Raw genomic sequence first — 17559 nt, 5'->3', positions numbered from 1 at the left:
AAGTCTTGATCTTATTCTCCAAAAACTCTAGCTCCTTTGCCATGGACACTTTCTGGCTCTCTATATCCAGGATGCAGTTTCCTGATCCCAATGCTGAATATCTCGGTGGTTAAAGGGCTTGAGCCAGTAGAAACTTTGGGCTCAGAATTAAGTTGTAACCAGGAAGGAGAGACGATGTGGCCAGGGATGCTGGGTGAGAAGGAACCAGGAAAGAGGCCTTGAGAGAAACATTTTGGATTGCCAGTATCTAAATGTCTTACAGTAATGTGATTAGCAGGGGCCTGCAGAGAAGTGGGGGAGAGAAGGGCAGAGACCATTCCTGGCACACGGTAGTGGCTTGCAATCCCTTGTGTCTTTGGGTCCAGCCTTAGAGTAGTACTATGGTGCTAAGAGGCTGCCCTAGCCCCACACTCCTTCACAGGCGCACAACCAAATGTTGAGTGGAAAATATTTATGTCACAACCAAGTTGTCATACGGTTACCAGGATGCCTATCAGATCCAGTTTGAGCTGGGAGCTTATAGTGTGACCCAAGGCAGATGTAAGGATTGCATAACTTTTGAAGAAAGGTCACATATTTCTCAGAGCTTTCGGGAGCTTGGGCAGGATAGTAAAAGGCTTCTCTCAAACTTGAACCTTAGAGCTGCAGGACAGCCAGTTAATAGAGTCAAATCATGAATGCCATAGGATAGACACTTTCTTTTAATACTTAGCATTTAACAATTATTGTGGATTGGTTTATTTCTTCAAATGTGTTGCCAAATCTTCTAATATTTATTTATTTTTTTTTGAGAGAGAGAATCTTTAAAAAAAATTTTTTTTTAATGTTCATTTATTTTTGAGAGACAGAGCATAAGCAGGGGAGGGGCAGCGAGAGGGAGACACAGAATCTGAAGCAGGCGCCAGGCTCTGAGCGGTCAGCACAGAGCCTGACCTGGGGCTCAGGCCCATGATCCACGAGGTTATAACCTGAGCGGAAGCTGGACGCTTAACCGACTGAGCCACCCAGGCGTCCCGAGAGAGAGAGAATCTTAAGCACACTCCACATTCAGTGCAGAGCCTGTCATGGGGCTCGATCCCATCACCCTGGGATCATTGACCTGAGCCAAAATCAAGAGTCAGATGCTTAATGGACTGAGCCGTCCAGGTACCCCAAATCTTCTAATATTAAAAACATTTTTTTCAATGTTTATTTATTTGGGGGGGGGGGGTGAGGGGCAGAAAGAAAGGGAGACACAGAATCCAAAGCAGGCCCCAGGCTCTGCCAGCACTGAGTCCAACGCAGGGCTCGAACCCACAAATTGCGAGATCATGACTTGAGCCGAAGTCAGATGTTTAACCAACTGAGCCATCCAGGGGCCCCGGAAATCTTCTAATATTTAAACACAACAAACACAACACAACAAAACACACCAAAGGAGACACAACAAACACAACAAAATGGGAGCTGGTGACCTAGCAGGATCACAAAGGCCAGTGGAAGGGCTCTCATCGCCACATCTTCTGAATGACTCCCAGTTGCCTCAGATTTCTGGACGAGACGCAATTATTTTCATTTCAAAATTAGAAACCTTTTTAAAAAGTTCGAAATGCAGACTCACAACAGATTAAACAGGTTGCTGTAAATGCACCTTCACGTTAAAATCTCATAAGGAAACTATTTCCATCCTGACAAGGCAGAGAGAGAGACTAGCCCCTTAAGCTGCGGTGGTGGTGGTGGGGTCAAGTGGGGGATGGAAGGCACCCATGAGGAGTAACAGTAAAAATAAGACCAACAAGGGGCGCCTGGGTGGCGCAGTCGGTTAAGCGTCCGACTTCAGCCAGGTCACGATCTTGCGGTCCGTGAGTCCGTGAGTTCGAGCCCCGCGTCAGGCTCTGGGCTGATGGCTCGGAGCCTGGAGCCTGTTTCCAATTCTGTGTCTCCCTCTCTCTCTGCCCCTCCCCCGCTCATGCTGTGTCTCTCTCTGTCCCAAAAATAAATAAAAAACGTTGAAAAAAAAAAAAATAAGACCAACAAGGCACAGTGTTAGTCCTGTGGTAAGCATTTAATAAACCTGAGCTATTTTTGATTGAGTACCTATTACGCATCAAGCACTATGCTAAGTACTTTACATAAATTATTTCCTTTAATTCTTTCAACAGCCCAGTGAGGTAGATATTGTTGTTTGAAGCTATGGTTAAAGAAACAGTGTTAGGCATATTGTTCTTGTTGTCACTTGTTCGTAAGTGGTAGAAGCAGGACTTCAATGAAGACGCTTGCTCCAAAGACCGTTCATGTAACCACAGACACTGTGGGAAACCACAGAGGCAGAAAATAAACCTGAGGGCCTTAACAGTTTTTCAGAGAGTTGGCTGTATGTGTCCCCAACAGTGCTTGGATAAAAGAGAGTTTATACATGTGGGCCTTAGGGAAAACTATGGTACTGGGAGAGTGGTTTCAAGATTAATGCTTTTTCATTTTGCAGAAGAAAGAATTGTTGTAGACTGATGTTATTTGTTAAATCATTTTTATACTGGTATATAGATTGCAGTTAGAGTGTGTGTGTGAAAAAGAGAGACTTAAAAATACGTTATGTATATATTTTATTTTAATGTTTATTTTATTTTTGAGAGAGACAGAGCGTGAGTTGGGGAAAGGCAGAGAGAGAGAGGGAGACACAGAATCCAAAGCAGGTTGCAGGCTCCAAACTGTTAGCACAGAGCCAGAAACGGGGCTCAAACTCCTGAACTGTGTGAGATCATGACCTGAGCCGAAGTTGGACACTCAACCGACTGGGCCACCCAGGCACCCCTATGTATATATTTTAAAGTAATTCTATCTAGAGGTTTTACATTTTGTGGGTAAGAACCATACTAGATAATTCTTTTTGTTTCCCAACAATGTTAGGTGTAATATTGAGCCCTTAGTTGAAGCATAATACTCATTACTTTGAATTGAGTGAGGATTATTTTTTGGTTTAAAGTACTCTAAGACCTAAATATAGCTTTATCGTTAAATGTTTCAAAGTGAATTTTAGGGATGCTTATAAAATATTATCAAATAATTCTGATATAAATACTTCTCTTACATGCATACATGCAGGAGGCAAATATTGTCATTAAAAAAATTACCTTTCATGAAATTAAAAGAAGTCTAGGCAGCACTTTCCAACATTTGTGAAACCATAGACATGGAGTTTCAGAATTAAAGGACTCCTTAGCCAACTCTTTTATTTATTTTTTTCTGACTATCAGAAATTCAAGGTGCCTGGTGGCTCAGTCAGTTAAGCCTCAACTCTTGATCTCAGCTCAGGTCTTGATCTCAGGGGTCTGAGTTCAGACCCCACGATGGGCTCCACGCTGGCTGTGGAGCCTACTAAAAAAATTTTCACAGAAGCAGGAATTCTTAAATCTGAAGGTGATTTAAAAACTTGGCAAATAGGCAAACTAGAAAAAAGGGCTGAACCCTTTCAAAGAGAGGCTGCTATACTTAACTACATAGGGCTCCGGGAAGCAAGGATGCTGATCTTGTCCATTATTTTAAAAACCCCCCAAACTATACATATGTGAATAGTCACACAATCAGTAATGTTATTTCTTTGTGCATGATGGAAAATGGACAGATGCATAAAGTTTGCCTTCCTTGCAGGACATCCACTTAATAGGGGAGAAAACCTGTGAATTCTTTTTCTCTGAGTGAAAACGAGGCTCTCTAGTCTTTTCTCTGTAAGACCAACTGAAAAAAAATACTGAGGTCTGAGATCACCATCACAGACACCTGAATGACTACATTGGTTCATAGCACAAGCAAATCTGTGCTTGCTAGTGGCTTTCAACTTAAGACGAAATGTGATGTCCACTCCCGGCTCACGTTAAGTTAGGGCAGCGCACACAACCATCCCATTGCTGGGTAGGAAGGATTTCTCAAGTTAGGTGGGTCCAGACCGGACTGCTTGAATTATTTTCATTGTTGTCACAGGCTGCGAAGTAGCCCTGAAAGGCGAGGGCTGCGAGATGTGCGTGTGCACGCGCGTGAGGGCTGGTGTGTGCTCGTGTGAGTGCGTGCGCTTGTGAGCGCCGGTGTGTGCTCGTGTGCGTGTGTGCACGCGTGAGTGTGTTCGTGTGAGCGTGCAGGCGCTGTGGAGTTCGGGGTTTCGTGAGTGGGAGCAGGTGGCCGGCCGGGCGGGGGCAGAAGGCCAGGTGAGGGTGGCGGAACGGGGGGCGCCCAGCACAACCGGGGGCGGGCGTCAACCGCCGGGACGCGGGTTCCCCGCGCGCGAGGGCGCGAGGCCGGCCGGGGAGGCGCCCGCCAGCCGCGCCGGGTCACGTGGCGCGGTCACGTGGCGCGGAGCCGGGCCCAACGGCGGCGGCGGCGGCGGCGGCGGCGGCTGAGGGAGGCGGAGACTCGGCCGAGACGCGGGGGGGGAGGCGGCGGCGGCGGCGGCGGCGGCGGCGGCGGCGGCGGCGGCGGCGGCGGCGGCGCGGGGCTGCTGGAGGCGGAGGCGGAGAGGCGCGGAGGAGCGCGGGGCCGCCGCCACGGGCGCTCGGAGGTGAGGCGGGAGCGGGGCCGCTGTCACGGGCGCCCGGGGCCGGGCGCTGCCGCCCTCCCTGGCGAGGAGGCGACGGGCCCCAGCGCCGCCGGGAGCGCCCTCCCGAGCCCGGCCGGGCGCCCGTCCCTCGAGGTGGGCGCCCGGCCCCCAGGCTCCGGCCAGGCCCCTGTGCGCGCGCGGGCGGGGGGCGCGTCGGGCGGCGCCGGGCGGGGAGGGCGGCAGCGCCCCGGCTCGGCGGGAGGGCCGGTGCTCGGGCGGGGGGCGGCGGGCGGGCCGCCTTGGGTGGGCTCTCCCGAGGGCGCGGTGGGAGAGGGTGGCGGACACCGGACTCCGGGCGGCGCTGGCTGCTGATTTAGCCTTTTGTTTCAGCGTACACGAAAATGGGGCGAAATAGAGCTTGGTGTGCGTGTGTGTGTGTGTAAATCAGGAGGCGTTTGGCTTGGAGCCATTTTTTTTTTTTTCTTCTTAATTGTGGAGACAGAAAATCCCTTAAAACGGTTTCCCCAGGGAGACGGGGCTGTGCTCCTCCTCTTCCTCCCCAACGTCTGGATGGAGTGGATTTCCCTCCCTGCCTCTGCCCACCTTCTCGTCCTCCAGTCTGTCTCCCTCCCTGCTTCCCCCTTCCTTCCCGCCCCACCTCGGTGAAACCCCCCGAGCGAGCGGGGTGTCTGCAAAGCGGCCCGGTCACCTGTCGTGGCAGCTGCATGGAAATGCTGGCGCTTCTGCTGTCTGGTCTGTGCTGTTTCCTCTGGCAAATCACGGAGATTCCGCTCAGAATACCAACCCTTCCTCTTCTCCCTGCGCTTGAAAACAAAGTGCATGATGCTGGTTCTGAAGTTTGACCCGCTAGGGCAATTAGCACAGAGAGAGGTGTCTACTTTTTCCTGTCACACCACTTCAAGGTTGGAAAGGTGAGGGCCACCTAGCTTTGTGGAAGAAATGAGGGTGACACAGTCCTACCGGGGATGGATGCGACTTACCTGCTAAATTGCTGTGGTGATCGGAAAGTCTTCTGACACTTGTCTTCTTGGCGACCATCAGCTTCCCTCGCAGGGATCGGTTTCCTGGATTTCTGTATTTGGGGGCTCTCTTCTTTGTATTTTCAGTCCAGCAGCGCCTTAAGGGTGCCCAGTCGGCAGGTTTTTGAAAAAGCCCAGAGAAAAATCATTTATTTCTAAGGTTTTCAAGAATGTAAAAATCTATCTTTGTGGGGGTCCCTTTCATCCTGCCTCTCTGTGTCTCAGGTTTCCATTTCTTCCTAGCTGGAGTTTTTTTTTAGTTCTTGCCCGCAGGGCCCCTGGGAATCGCGCTGTGGTTCTGGAGAGGGCTCGTCCCCAGGCCCCATAGCACCGGAGAGCTGGGGGTTGAGGTGGTGATGGATATGAAGTGACAGGGCACCTTGCACATAAGCCACCCTGCAATCCAGAGAGCAGCCGCCCAGACTCCTGGCTGGCTGCTGGGGCGTTTTGGAAGCTGATCTCCAACGTTTTGCAATGATAGCCACATGCAGACTGGCGTCCCCCTTATTTCTTGATAGTTTACCGTCCCAGAAATGAATAAATTGTGAGTAGCTAAATCTAGCGTTTAGTCCCTCAATTTGAAGAATAGTACTTAATTTGTATGAAGGAGTTATTTGAGGATGTGCATTTTCTTTAAGAATTTCAAGTACTCTCTTTTAGTAAGGGCTGTGAAAATAGCAGGATCTTCTTCATGTGATGGGGGAAGTGGTTGACCTCTAGAGTCACAAGTATGTAGACCTGAGTTAGAGGAAGTCATATGGGGAAAATTTTTAACACAGTGGAGCTTTCAGACAGGGGTGTAAGAGCAGAAAGCCAGGATTGCTTCTTGTGCCTGAGAAGTAATAATAATGTGTTTTCTACTGTACACTTTAAAACTGACTTCATTTAGAAGAGGTGCGTGTATCTTACGAACTTTCTGTTTTTCATATGGAGCCATAAGAGTGGCCGTTTGGTTATTCACATTGTTTCCCCACCCAAACTCTGAATTGAAAAAAAATTCTTTAACCCGTAAAAGGATACATGGTGCAGGATACATGGTGCGTGAAAGGTGTTTCAGCATCGATGCTGAGATCCCAGCTAATGGAAGAAGGGTAAAGAGACAGCAGCCTTCCTTGGGGTGGAATGTCAGCCCTCTCACGTGGCTGGTGTGCCAGACAGAATGTGAAGCCCAGGTTTTCTTTTTGGTTTTACAGCAGATTCACGGAGCATCCGAAATCAGGAATGTTTATTTATTGAGTGCCTACCATGTGTGTGGCTAAGCTAGGATATTGTTCTTCATCTGTTCCACTGCATTTACAGTATCAATTACAGTCTCCCTCCTGTTCTTTTCTGTGTGTGGAGAAAGATTGAAGATAGAGTGGCCCAGCTAATGCATGTGAGTCATAAAACTTCATTAAAAAACTGAGTAAAACTTTTGTTATGAAATGCTCTGATTTAGGTATCGTATTGACTCCTTGTCAGGACTCTGTGAAAGTATTTTCAGTAGTCCCGTACTGAGATGGTTCATTTGCCGTTAGTGAGGCTGCTGAGACTGCAGGGAATATGTAATTAAAGTATAAAATTTCTTTTAATTTAGCTGGGATAATGTTAACTCAGTTACTGAATTTTAACATACTAAACATACTATTTCTTGTGTGGCAAAATACACATAAGAAACTTATCCTAATAGTTCACTGGCATTAGTACATGCATGCAGTTGTGCAGCCGGGACCACTATCCGTGGTCAGAACTTTCCATCTTCCTACACTGAAACATTGTGCTCACTAAACAACAGCTTCCCATCCCTTCCCCCTCAACTGCTGGCAGTCACGCTTCCACTTTCTCTCTGAGTTTGACTACATGAGGTCTCTTCTATAAGTCCATTCATACCGTATTTGTCCTTTTGTGACTGGCTTATTTCACTTAGCATGTATTCAGGGTTCGTCCATGTTGTAGCATGTGTTAGAACTTCCTTCCTTTTTAAGGCTTAATAATACATGTTCCAGTAGTGTATGTGTGTACCATGTACATATGTGTATATCACATTTTGTTTATAAACAAATTTTATACTGAATGTTAACAGTCCTAGTAACCTCATGATGATGGGGAGCTATCCCTGGAGATTATAGATACTTGTGTTACAACAAGAAAATTACTTATTTAATGCACGGTACCTTTAAAAAAATAGGATCCATAGGGGATAAAACTAATATGTATGTTACATCCTTGCTGGGTCCTGTCATTTGCTTTGCATGTGGATTGTGACATAGGGTGCATCTTTCTGAAATTTGCAGGTGATGCAGATGATGTTCTTATTTCCTAGTTAATGTTATAATGGCAGTATATTTTGCTGTATGGAAGAATATATAGGGCTCACCCTGAGGTATGGATTGTATAGGCAGGATGGGGAAAATGTGTATTTCCCTTTATTTACCTCTTTCTAAAATCATGAATGATTTCCCTAGCATACTCCCAACGGTGACAGATGAGGGCTTCCTTCTTTATCTCTTTTTTTTATAATCATTTTATTTTTTTAAATGTTTGTTTATTTTTGAGAGAGAGTGTGTGCGCACGTGTGTGGGAGGAGCAGAGAGAGAGGCAACAGAGGATCCGAAGCGGGCTCTACACTGACAGCACAGAGCCTGATATGGGGCTCAAACTCATGAACCACAGGATCATGACCTGAGCCAAAGTCAGATGCTCAACTGACTGAGCCACAACTCAGGTGTCTCTCTCTCTCTTTCTCTCTCTCTTTTTTTTTTTTTTTTGAGTATCTTTATGAACATCTCTATTTAGCATTTATGGTGTATTTCAGTTAGTTTCCTTTTGATGCTCACACTGCCCTGTCTTTTTGACTAAAGCTTAGTCAGGTTGGCTCCAAGTCCTTATGACATGCCTCTAATAATGTCTAGTAGCTTCTTTGCTTTCTGGTATGATGAGATGTTCCAGGCTCATCCTGTACCCTTCCTATTCCAGATTTGGAATCAGAACAGACCATTTTTTAAAGGGAGGGAATAAAAGGAAAAATAAATGACCAATAAGTGTATTAAAATACTTAATTTCATTAGTAATTAAAGAAATGAAATTAAAAGTGTGATAAAATGCCATTTGTTGTGGGCTGAATGTGTCTCCCCTGAATTTGTATGTTGAGTCTCTAACCTACTGTATAATGGTATTTGGAAATGGGGCCTTTGAGAAGTAATTAGGGTTAGGTGAGGTCATGAGGGTGGAGCTCTCATAGGATTAGTGTCCTTATAAGAAGAGACACCAGAGAGCTTGGTGACCCCTGTTCCAGTCATGCCCAAGAAGAGGTCATGTGAGCACATGGCCAGATGGCAACCGCCTACAAACCAAAGGAGAGGCCTCAGAATGAAACCTACCTTGGACTTCCCAGCTTCCAGAACTGTGTGAAAAAAACTTCTGTTGTTTAAGACAACCAGTCTGTGGAATTTTGTTCGGACAGCCTAAGCCAGCTAAGATGCCATTTTTTAATTTTTAAAAATTTTTTTTTACTACTGTGTTTTTTTTTTTAAAGTAGGCTTCATACCCAGCACAGGGCTTGAACTCATGACCCTGAATCAAGACTTGAGCTGAGATCAAGAGTTGGATGCTTAACTGACTGAGCCATTTAGGTGCCCCATCACCAATTTTTAAATGTTTATTTATTTATTTTGAGAGAGAGAATCCCAAGCAGGCTCCATGTTGAGCCCGGTGCAGGGCTTGATCTCACAACTGAGGGATCATGACCTGACTGGGAATCAAGAGTCAGATGCTTAACCAACTAAGCCACCTGGGTGCCCCTGACACCATTTTAAGTTTGTTGTATTGGCAGTATTATTCAGACTCAATTTACACCTTACTGGATGTGAAACTATAGACTTACTGTATGTAAAGTATTATGTTATTATGATTACTTCTATAACTTCTACTGGCAGTCTTAATATTTGGGCATCTCTCAGTTTGAAATGGGAATAAGGTGGATAGTAATTTCCAGTGTTGGTGAAGATGAAGGGAAATGTGTACTTTCTGTTTTAGTAGAGATATAAATTGATGCATTCATTCTAAATGCTGTTATGTATCAAAATATAAAACTTGCATAGCCTTTAATCCAGAAAATCTATATTTAGGAATTTATCCTAAAGAAATATATAGTAGGAAAAGTTAGCAAAGATATATGTTAGTAATAAGGAACTATTTACCGTATATAATTATATAGTAAATAAGTAAGGAATTGATTAAATAGGTTGTACTTTCATTCCAGGCAGCCATTGAAAATAAAGATATGGATCTATATTATTTCCAGTCTGGAAAGATGCCTGTGATATATTATTGATTCAAAGGCAGGTTACAGAACTGTAAGGCATAGCACTTATGTCAAATATAGGCATAGAAAATGTGGAACAGCAAGGCTTTGGATGCCAAGAACCACGCCTCTGAGCATCTAGGCTTTGGGAACCACCAAATGGATGGTCTCTTCTGGTCACCAAGTCTCAAAGACTGCACCAACTGGTTTCATTCTTGGGTCTTAAGATGCAGTCTTCTTGGAGAGAGGGAATATGATTGGCCTAGTTAGGGTAATTTGCCATGTGTGGGGTGTTTTTAGTGTGTGTGTGTGATTGCTCTCAGTTGTTTCACAAAGACATTATGGAATACAGGAGGAGTCACAGTGAGAGTTGGGGTACTTTTAACTAAAGAAAGGAGAAGACATTCAAGGAAGATGGGAGATAAGTGCCAATTCGTATTTAGTTAAAATTAAGCTGTTTGCTTAGAAATATTGAATTAATTACATTTCCATAAATTGCTGCAGACTCTGATAAGCTTGGTCTTTTCCCTTTACCATCTTATTTTCACATAGTAAGACCTATACCAGCAGGTCAAGTCTATTTGGTTTCTTGCTTTCGTAGAAAACAATGGGTTGTAATTAAAATTTTGGGTTATTTGTGGATTTTAAAAGTTAAGCTATTTTTCCCTTAAAAATTTTTTTTAATGTTTATTTTTGAGAGAGAGAGAGAGAGAGAGAGAGACAGTGCGAGTGGGGGAGGGGCAGAGAGAGATGGAGACACAGAATCTGAAGCAGGCTCTGAGCTGTCAGCACAGCGCCCGACGCAGGGTTCAAACTTACAAGTAGTGGTGAGATCATGACCGGCGCTGAAGTCGGATGCTTAACCGTCTGAGCCACCCAGGTGCCCCTTCTTTAAATGTGACTAATTCAGAATCAGATATATTTCTCTGATGTCAATGAGTAGGAATAGAAGTCTTTGTACTCGTATGTGGTGTCAACAATACCCGCCCTTGAAAGAATTTTAAGATTAGAATTGAAAAGTAGTGTTTATGGACATCCTCCAATAGTAATGGTATAGTAGGTTATAGAGTGTAGAGAATTATTCTCTAGGTGTGGAGAGGTGCTGTGCAGATAATATAGACTTATTTGAATGACTTTTTCACTGTTAATTATTTTTAATCAAAAGCACAATTAGAGTCAATATGGATGTGAAAGAGCTCTGAGAAAGATAACACACACTACAATTTAAGATACTAATTTCTCACTTAAATTAAAGACTCAATTTAGACCTTAATGGATGTGAAAGGCTTTGGAAACGCATAATATAAGGTGTTATGTTGTTACAGTTATTTCTGCTCTCGTTGGTAGTCCTTTAAATATATATATATATATATTTAATATTTATCTATTTTGGCAGGGGGGGGGGGGCGGGGAAGGGAGGGACAGAGAAAGACAGATGGAGAATCCCAAGCAGGCTCTGTGCTGGCAGCACAGAGCCTGACTTGCGGCTTCATTTCACAAACTGAGATCATGACTTGAGCTGAAACCAAGAATTGGATGCTTAATCGACAGGCGTCCCTCTTTTTCGAGTCTTGATACGTAGATATCTCCTCCCAGCTTGGAATAGGCATGGTAGAGATCCTGGGTTAAAGTTTTTGTTACATCAGCTTTCTCATGTTTAGTTAACACTAAGAAATTGGCTTTTTAAATAATTTTTTAAAGATTTTATGTTAAGTAATCTCTACACCAAACACGGGGCTCGAACTTAACAACTCTGAGATCGAGAGTCACATGCTCTACCGACTCAGCCAGCAAGGTGCCCTGAAGTTGGCCTTTTTAATGAATAATCTTTGTGAGAGAAGTCTCCACCTTTACTTTTAAGTCTCAGATGTTGATCCAGCTAGTTACTGGTTGGAACACTGGGTTCTAAAGTCTCTTTTGTATCTACTTTCAAAAACTTTTTCAATGTTTTCAAATTCCACTTCAGTGTTATAGACAGATGTCACTGAGTTCTTTCATCCTGCTGAAGGTTTCCTTCACCAGTTTTTTTACAAATGACAAAATGAAGAGAAGTTTAAACTTGAGGCAGTTATTCCTCATTTGTGTGTGTATAATTTTCAGTCTCTGGCAAGGGAAATCAAGTCTTGTGTAGAAGACCCGTTCAGTGCCGTGTTTGCTGTCCCCTATGTTCTTTTTCTTCATATTGGGCTGTTGCGAGTATATGTTACCTCCCTGGGGAAAACACATGGCGTTGTTATCGATCATTGTGATAAAATAGTAGTATCAGAGGTCCTCTGTGAGCAACAGGCTGAGCTGTTAATACCGGGACAGTTTTCTTATTCCTGACAAGTTGACAAGCGGTGATGTTACCATATACTGAGAATATACAGGATTATCTTGACACATAATCAGCTTCTTAAGCTTCAGACAACCAGCACATACCTGCTTAGCCACAAAACCAGATGGATAGTTCACCAACAATGATATCAAAACATGCAGCATAGGAAGTTAGGCTTATGCTGTGTATGAAAACCCTGGTCAACCAAAGCTGGCATTTTAGGCATTCATAATTTTGTGAATTATTAAATAATCAGAAAATTTTAACTGTGTATTGACATTTGTCAAATTTGAGAGGAAGGTCTTAAAAAAAATGATAACCTGTTTTTAATTTAGAGAAGTAAGTTTAAGGAGGTTGAATCATGGGCATAGCCAAGGAGAATGAATGTTGTTAGGACTCAGGTCACTGAGGTTTTCCAGCCCTTACAAATAGTTTGAACCTTTTTCATTTTTGTTCATGTCATCTTTTCCCATGAAATGAGAAACCCAATCTTGGGTTTCCTACATTAGGAGGTTAACTTTTCTGGACTAATTTTCTGATATCTGAATAATAAATTCTGTAATATTTGAAATGCTTGGGTAAAGACACAACTCTTAGCAGAAGATAGCTCACAGTTTGCTTGTCTTATTCCTTTAGTAATTTAAATACTGGAACAGAAGTGAGAAGGAAAGTGGCATGCATCTTGTTTTGTCCCCTTACCCAGCTTTGATTCTAAGGTACTTGGGAATAAATTCAGTGTAGGGTTGGGGTGCTGCCCACAATGTATCTGTGATAGCTTACTGGAGCTTCAGTTCCCAGCCTTTTTGGATTTATGGCATCCTATTTGTATTTGATTTTGCATCTCCCTCCTCCTCACCGTTGTAATGGCTGTGACATCCAGGACTGTGTATTGTCAGTGGAGAGCAAAGTACTGATATGTGCAGCCCACAGATTGTCACCATAATTCAGTTTTATCTGATTACATCACCTTTAATTTTTAATCACTGCTATTAACAAGCCTCACAATTTCATTGTTCTATGAAATAGGTTTATTTAGGTTTTTCATTAATTAAAATTAATGTTTTGAAAAAAATTGTGATACAATATAGTGAATAGTATTTGTATCTTATGTGTATTTATGTGCAAGAAATGTGATACAGAAACATTAAGTACCATTGGAGGTCCTTCCTAGGCTAAAAATGCTTTCCTTTGCAGAGGTATATAAAGAAGCAATAATGTTTACAAGGTGATTTGAAATCAGCTCTCTATGAATTTAATGTATTACGTTTATTGTAAATAAGTAGAAACGTCTCAGAGTTGATCGTGTGGTTCAGAGATGGTGCATCGTTTTTAATTCTGAGAGCTTAGGGATGTCACATTCTGTGTGTTGCATGTAACTGTGGTCTCCTTGGCTAAACTAATGATCATAGAAATGCAACCTCTTTGGCTCTCCTTTGCCTGTGTTCATATGGTGAAGTTCTTTCTCTTTCACCTGACATGGAGAGATGGCAAGTGTTTGGTTTTGGGGAATCATTCTGTTTCTCTGGCGAATGGAAGACAGCCAAAACTTTTTGTGGAATCGGGGTAAGCACTGTCATGTGGCAGATACCAATAATCTGTGGAGGTCAATTTAAACCAATTACTTTCAACCTTTTAATTTTAGTCTGTTATTATCAAACCTTCTACTGGATTGTTAATTTCTAGCGAAATTGGTTTGAGTTGAACCTCCTTTGATGCTAACGAGTGGTAAAGTGGACCCAAGTGATACGTCTGGAGAAGGAGGCGTGCTGGGGAGTCTGGCCTTATTCACAAATTAGATCACAAATGAGCTTCTATAAGTGAGGATTTGGTTTAAATCCTTTGTTTTCATTCTGTGTCCACCTGGCCTTAAGTGCTATTACCACATACTGATTTTGAGAAGTGGGCAATCTCAGAGCATAGGAAGCTCCATATAAGTAAGGCAATAGTGATCCCCAATATTGGGGAGAAGAGAGTAAATCAATTGGGATGCAAACTTTCAGCCACTGAATTTTTTTTTAATTTTTTAAATGTTTATTTTTTAAATGTTTATTTTTTTATTTTTTAAAATTTATATCCAAATTAGTTAGCATATAGTGAAACAATGATTTCAGGACTAGATTCTTTAATGCCCCTTACCCATTTAGCCCATCCACCCTCCCACAAGCCCTCCAGCAACCCTCAGTTTGTTCTCCATATTTATGAGTCTCTTCTGTTTTGTCCCCCCCTGTTTTTATATTATTTTTGTTTCCCTTCCCTCATGTTCATCTGTTTTGTCTCTTAAAGTCCTGATATGAATGAAGTCATATGATTTTTGTCTTTCTCTGACTAATTTCACTTAGCATAATACCCTCCAGTTCTATCCACGTAGCTGCAAATGGCAACATTTCATTCTTTTTGATTGCCAAGTAATACTCCATTGTATATCAGCCACTGAATTTTTAGTCCAGTGGTTTTAATCATGGTCACACTCTTTTCTATGTGAAAAATATTTTGTTTCTGGGCCTCTATATTGTTTTATATGTGGAACTTCAATATAGCATGAGATTTATAACTTTCTGCTACTTAATTTTTAATATGATAGTATGGCTAATATTCTTAATATTCTAACTGAGTACAAGTGATATATGTATGGGGACGTCTCGAAAGAAGTACAGTAGTCCTCCCTTACCGAAGTTTTGCTTTCTGCGGTTTTAGGTTTCAGTTACCCGCCGTCAACTGCAGTCTGGAAACAGGTGATCCTCCTGATGTAGCATCAGAAGGTCTCTGGTAGCCTAGAGCTCCTTCACAGTGCTTGCGTCATTCATCTTATCACATAGGCATTTTATCATCTCACATCATCACAAGAAGTAGGGTGAGTATAGTACAAGGTATTTTCAGAGAAAGGGAGAGGCCACATTCACATAACTTTTGTTACGTATATTGTTGTAATTGTTCTGTTTTATTATTAGTTATTATTTATCTCTTATTGTGCCTAATTTATAAATTAAGTTTTATCATAGGTAAGTATATAGGGAAAAACATAACATAAGTAGAGTTCAGTACTGTTTGCGGTTTCAGGCATGGCGGGGGGTGCTGGAATGTATCCCTTGAGGATAAGAGGGAGGACTACTCTATATATTCTCTCTTTGAATATATATATTCTCTATATATTTTCTCAGTCTCCTAAATTTTTTTAAAAATTTTAAAATTTGAGGGAGAGGGGAGAGGGGAGAGAGGCGGAGGGAGGGAGGGAGGGAGGGAGGGAGGGAGGGAGGGAGGGAGAGAGAGAGAGAGAGAGAGAGAGACAGAGAAAGAGAAAGAGAAAGAGAAAGAGAAAGAGAAAGAGAAAGAGAAAGAGAAAGAATCTTAAGCAGGCTCCACGTTCAGTGCTGAGCCTGACATGGGACTCCATCTCATAACCCTGGGATCATGACCTGAGCTGAAATCAAGAGTCTGACGCTCAGCTGACTGAGCCACCCAGGTGCCCCTACTTCTAAATTTAAAAACAGAAAAAACAACAGTCGGTAAATTACTAAGATAGATTGGTTTGAATATAAACTTCTGAGTTAGATGTCACTGTATGTTGTTTAAAAAGATGCTTTTTCTTGGGGCGCCTGGGTGGCTTGGTCGGTTAAGCGTCCGACTTCGGCTCAGGTCATGATCTCACGGTCTGTGAGTTCGAGCCCTGCGTCGGGCTCTGTGCTGACGGCTCAGAGCCTGGAGCCTGTTTCAGATTCTGTATCTCTCTCTCTCTCTGCCCCTCCCCTGTTCATGCTCTGTCTCTCTGTCTCAAAAATAAACGTTAAAAAAAATTAAAAAAAAAAAGATGCTTTTTCTTTGACTCTATCTCTAGAAATGCAAGTAAGTGGGGCTCTGAGTGGGAGATGCCTGTTTACCTGTGGCACAGGCTTCCTGCTTTCTTTTGGCTACCGCCTGATTGGCTGGTACAGAAGTTTTGAGTCTGGTTTGCCAGTCAGGGCCTTTGTTTTTGCTCAGGGCTCTCACTTCTGGTTGTGGTTTGACCTATTTTCACTATTATGGGCACCAAGTAGCTAAGCTTGACATACTCAGAACATAAAGAGGAAAAGAGTTTTGGATTCTAGAAGGAGACTTTGGTTAAGAGTGGTCAAACGAATTAAACAGAAGCTAGCTGCCTCTTGGAACGCTGAATTGAAGCTTTGCTTTCTCTAGCAGAACTCCCAGGCTAGGGGGAATTGGAGCTAATGCTTAGAACGGGAAGAAACATGTGGTTTATAGAGCCTCTGAGTTTGAGTTTGGGTATGCTATAGATCTGAAATGTGTGAAAGCAGTTGTAGCAGATAGAGCATCTAGGCATGTAGTCTTTTTTTTTTCTTTAAAAAGTTTACTATATTATGGATACTAACCCCCCTTTTTGCTGTATAAATATTTTCCCAGTTTGTTGGTTGCCTTTCAACTGTAAGTCTGTTCATGACACTTTTGATGTGTAAAAGTATATGTTTTCTATGTATTCAAGTCTACCAGTCCTTTTTCCGTGTTTTGACTTTGATGTTTTTCTTTTTTTTTTTTTTTTTTTTTTTTAAATTTTTTTTTTCAACGTTTTTTATTTATTTTTGGAACAGAGAGAGACAGAGCATGAACGGGGGAGGGTCAGAGAGAGAGGGAGACACAGAATCGGAAACAGGCTCCAGGCTCCGAGCCATCAGCCCAGAGCCTGACGCGGGGCTCGAACTCACGGACCGCGAGATCGTGACCTGGCTGAAGTCGGACGCTTAACTGACTGCGCCACCCAGGCGCCCCAACTTTGATGTTTTTCTTAGAAAGTTTTCCTTGGAGTATTTTTTATCTTTCTCTCTTGCTTTTAAGCAGACAAGTATTATTAACTTTTTAAAATAAGTTTTTTATTTTGGAATAATTTTGGATTTACAGAAAAGGTGCAAAGATAGTATAAGGAGTTCCTGTATGCCCTTCACCCAGCTTCCTCTACTGTTAATAGCCTATGTAACTACAGAACATGGGCAAAACTAAGACACTGGTACATCATTATTTATTTTTTTTAAGTTTATTTATTTTGGGAGGAGGGGTGAAGAGAGAGAGAGAAGAGAACCCCAAGCAGGCTCTGCGCTGACCCTGATGCGGGGCTTGATCTTACAACTGTGAAATCATGACCTGAGTCAAAACCAAGAGTTGGGACACTTAACCAACTGAGCCACCCAGGCGCTGAGACACTGGTGCGTGATTATTAACTAAGCTCTTGACTTCATTTAGATCTCACCAGAGTTTTCACTAATGTCCTCCCAGGGCGCTAGGTTGCATTAAATGGGGTGGGTGTTAAAGAGGCTATAAACGGCAACATGCTCTGTAGAATAGCTGTGCTTACAGCACGTTTCTGGAGAATGTTTATAGCCCGTTCTCACATGCAGGGGATTTAGAGGGAGCATCTGCTGCTGCTGCT

The 17559-nt window shown here is 42.9% G+C and overlaps 1 protein-coding gene across 2 annotated transcripts in view; it reads left to right on the top strand.

Annotated features, from left to right (window-relative positions):
* Positions 1–4397: 4397 nt before the first annotated feature.
* Positions 4398–17559, top strand: part of TULP4 (TUB like protein 4) — a 242569-nt gene continuing 229407 nt past the window's right edge. For both annotated transcript variants that reach the window (XM_053904314.1, XM_053904313.1), the window contains exon 1: positions 4398–4528. The gene's annotated coding sequence lies outside the window, so the exon portion shown is untranslated. The remainder of the gene's footprint in view (positions 4529–17559) is intronic.

This window comes from Panthera pardus, unplaced genomic scaffold, assembly GCF_024362965.1.
Source record: "Panthera pardus isolate Hobbes unplaced genomic scaffold, ASM2436296v1 HiC_scaffold_17, whole genome shotgun sequence".
NCBI lineage: Eukaryota > Metazoa > Chordata > Mammalia > Carnivora > Felidae > Panthera > Panthera pardus.
The sequence above is the reverse complement of the archived record's forward strand: the minus strand, read 5'-3'. Positions and strand labels throughout refer to the sequence as shown.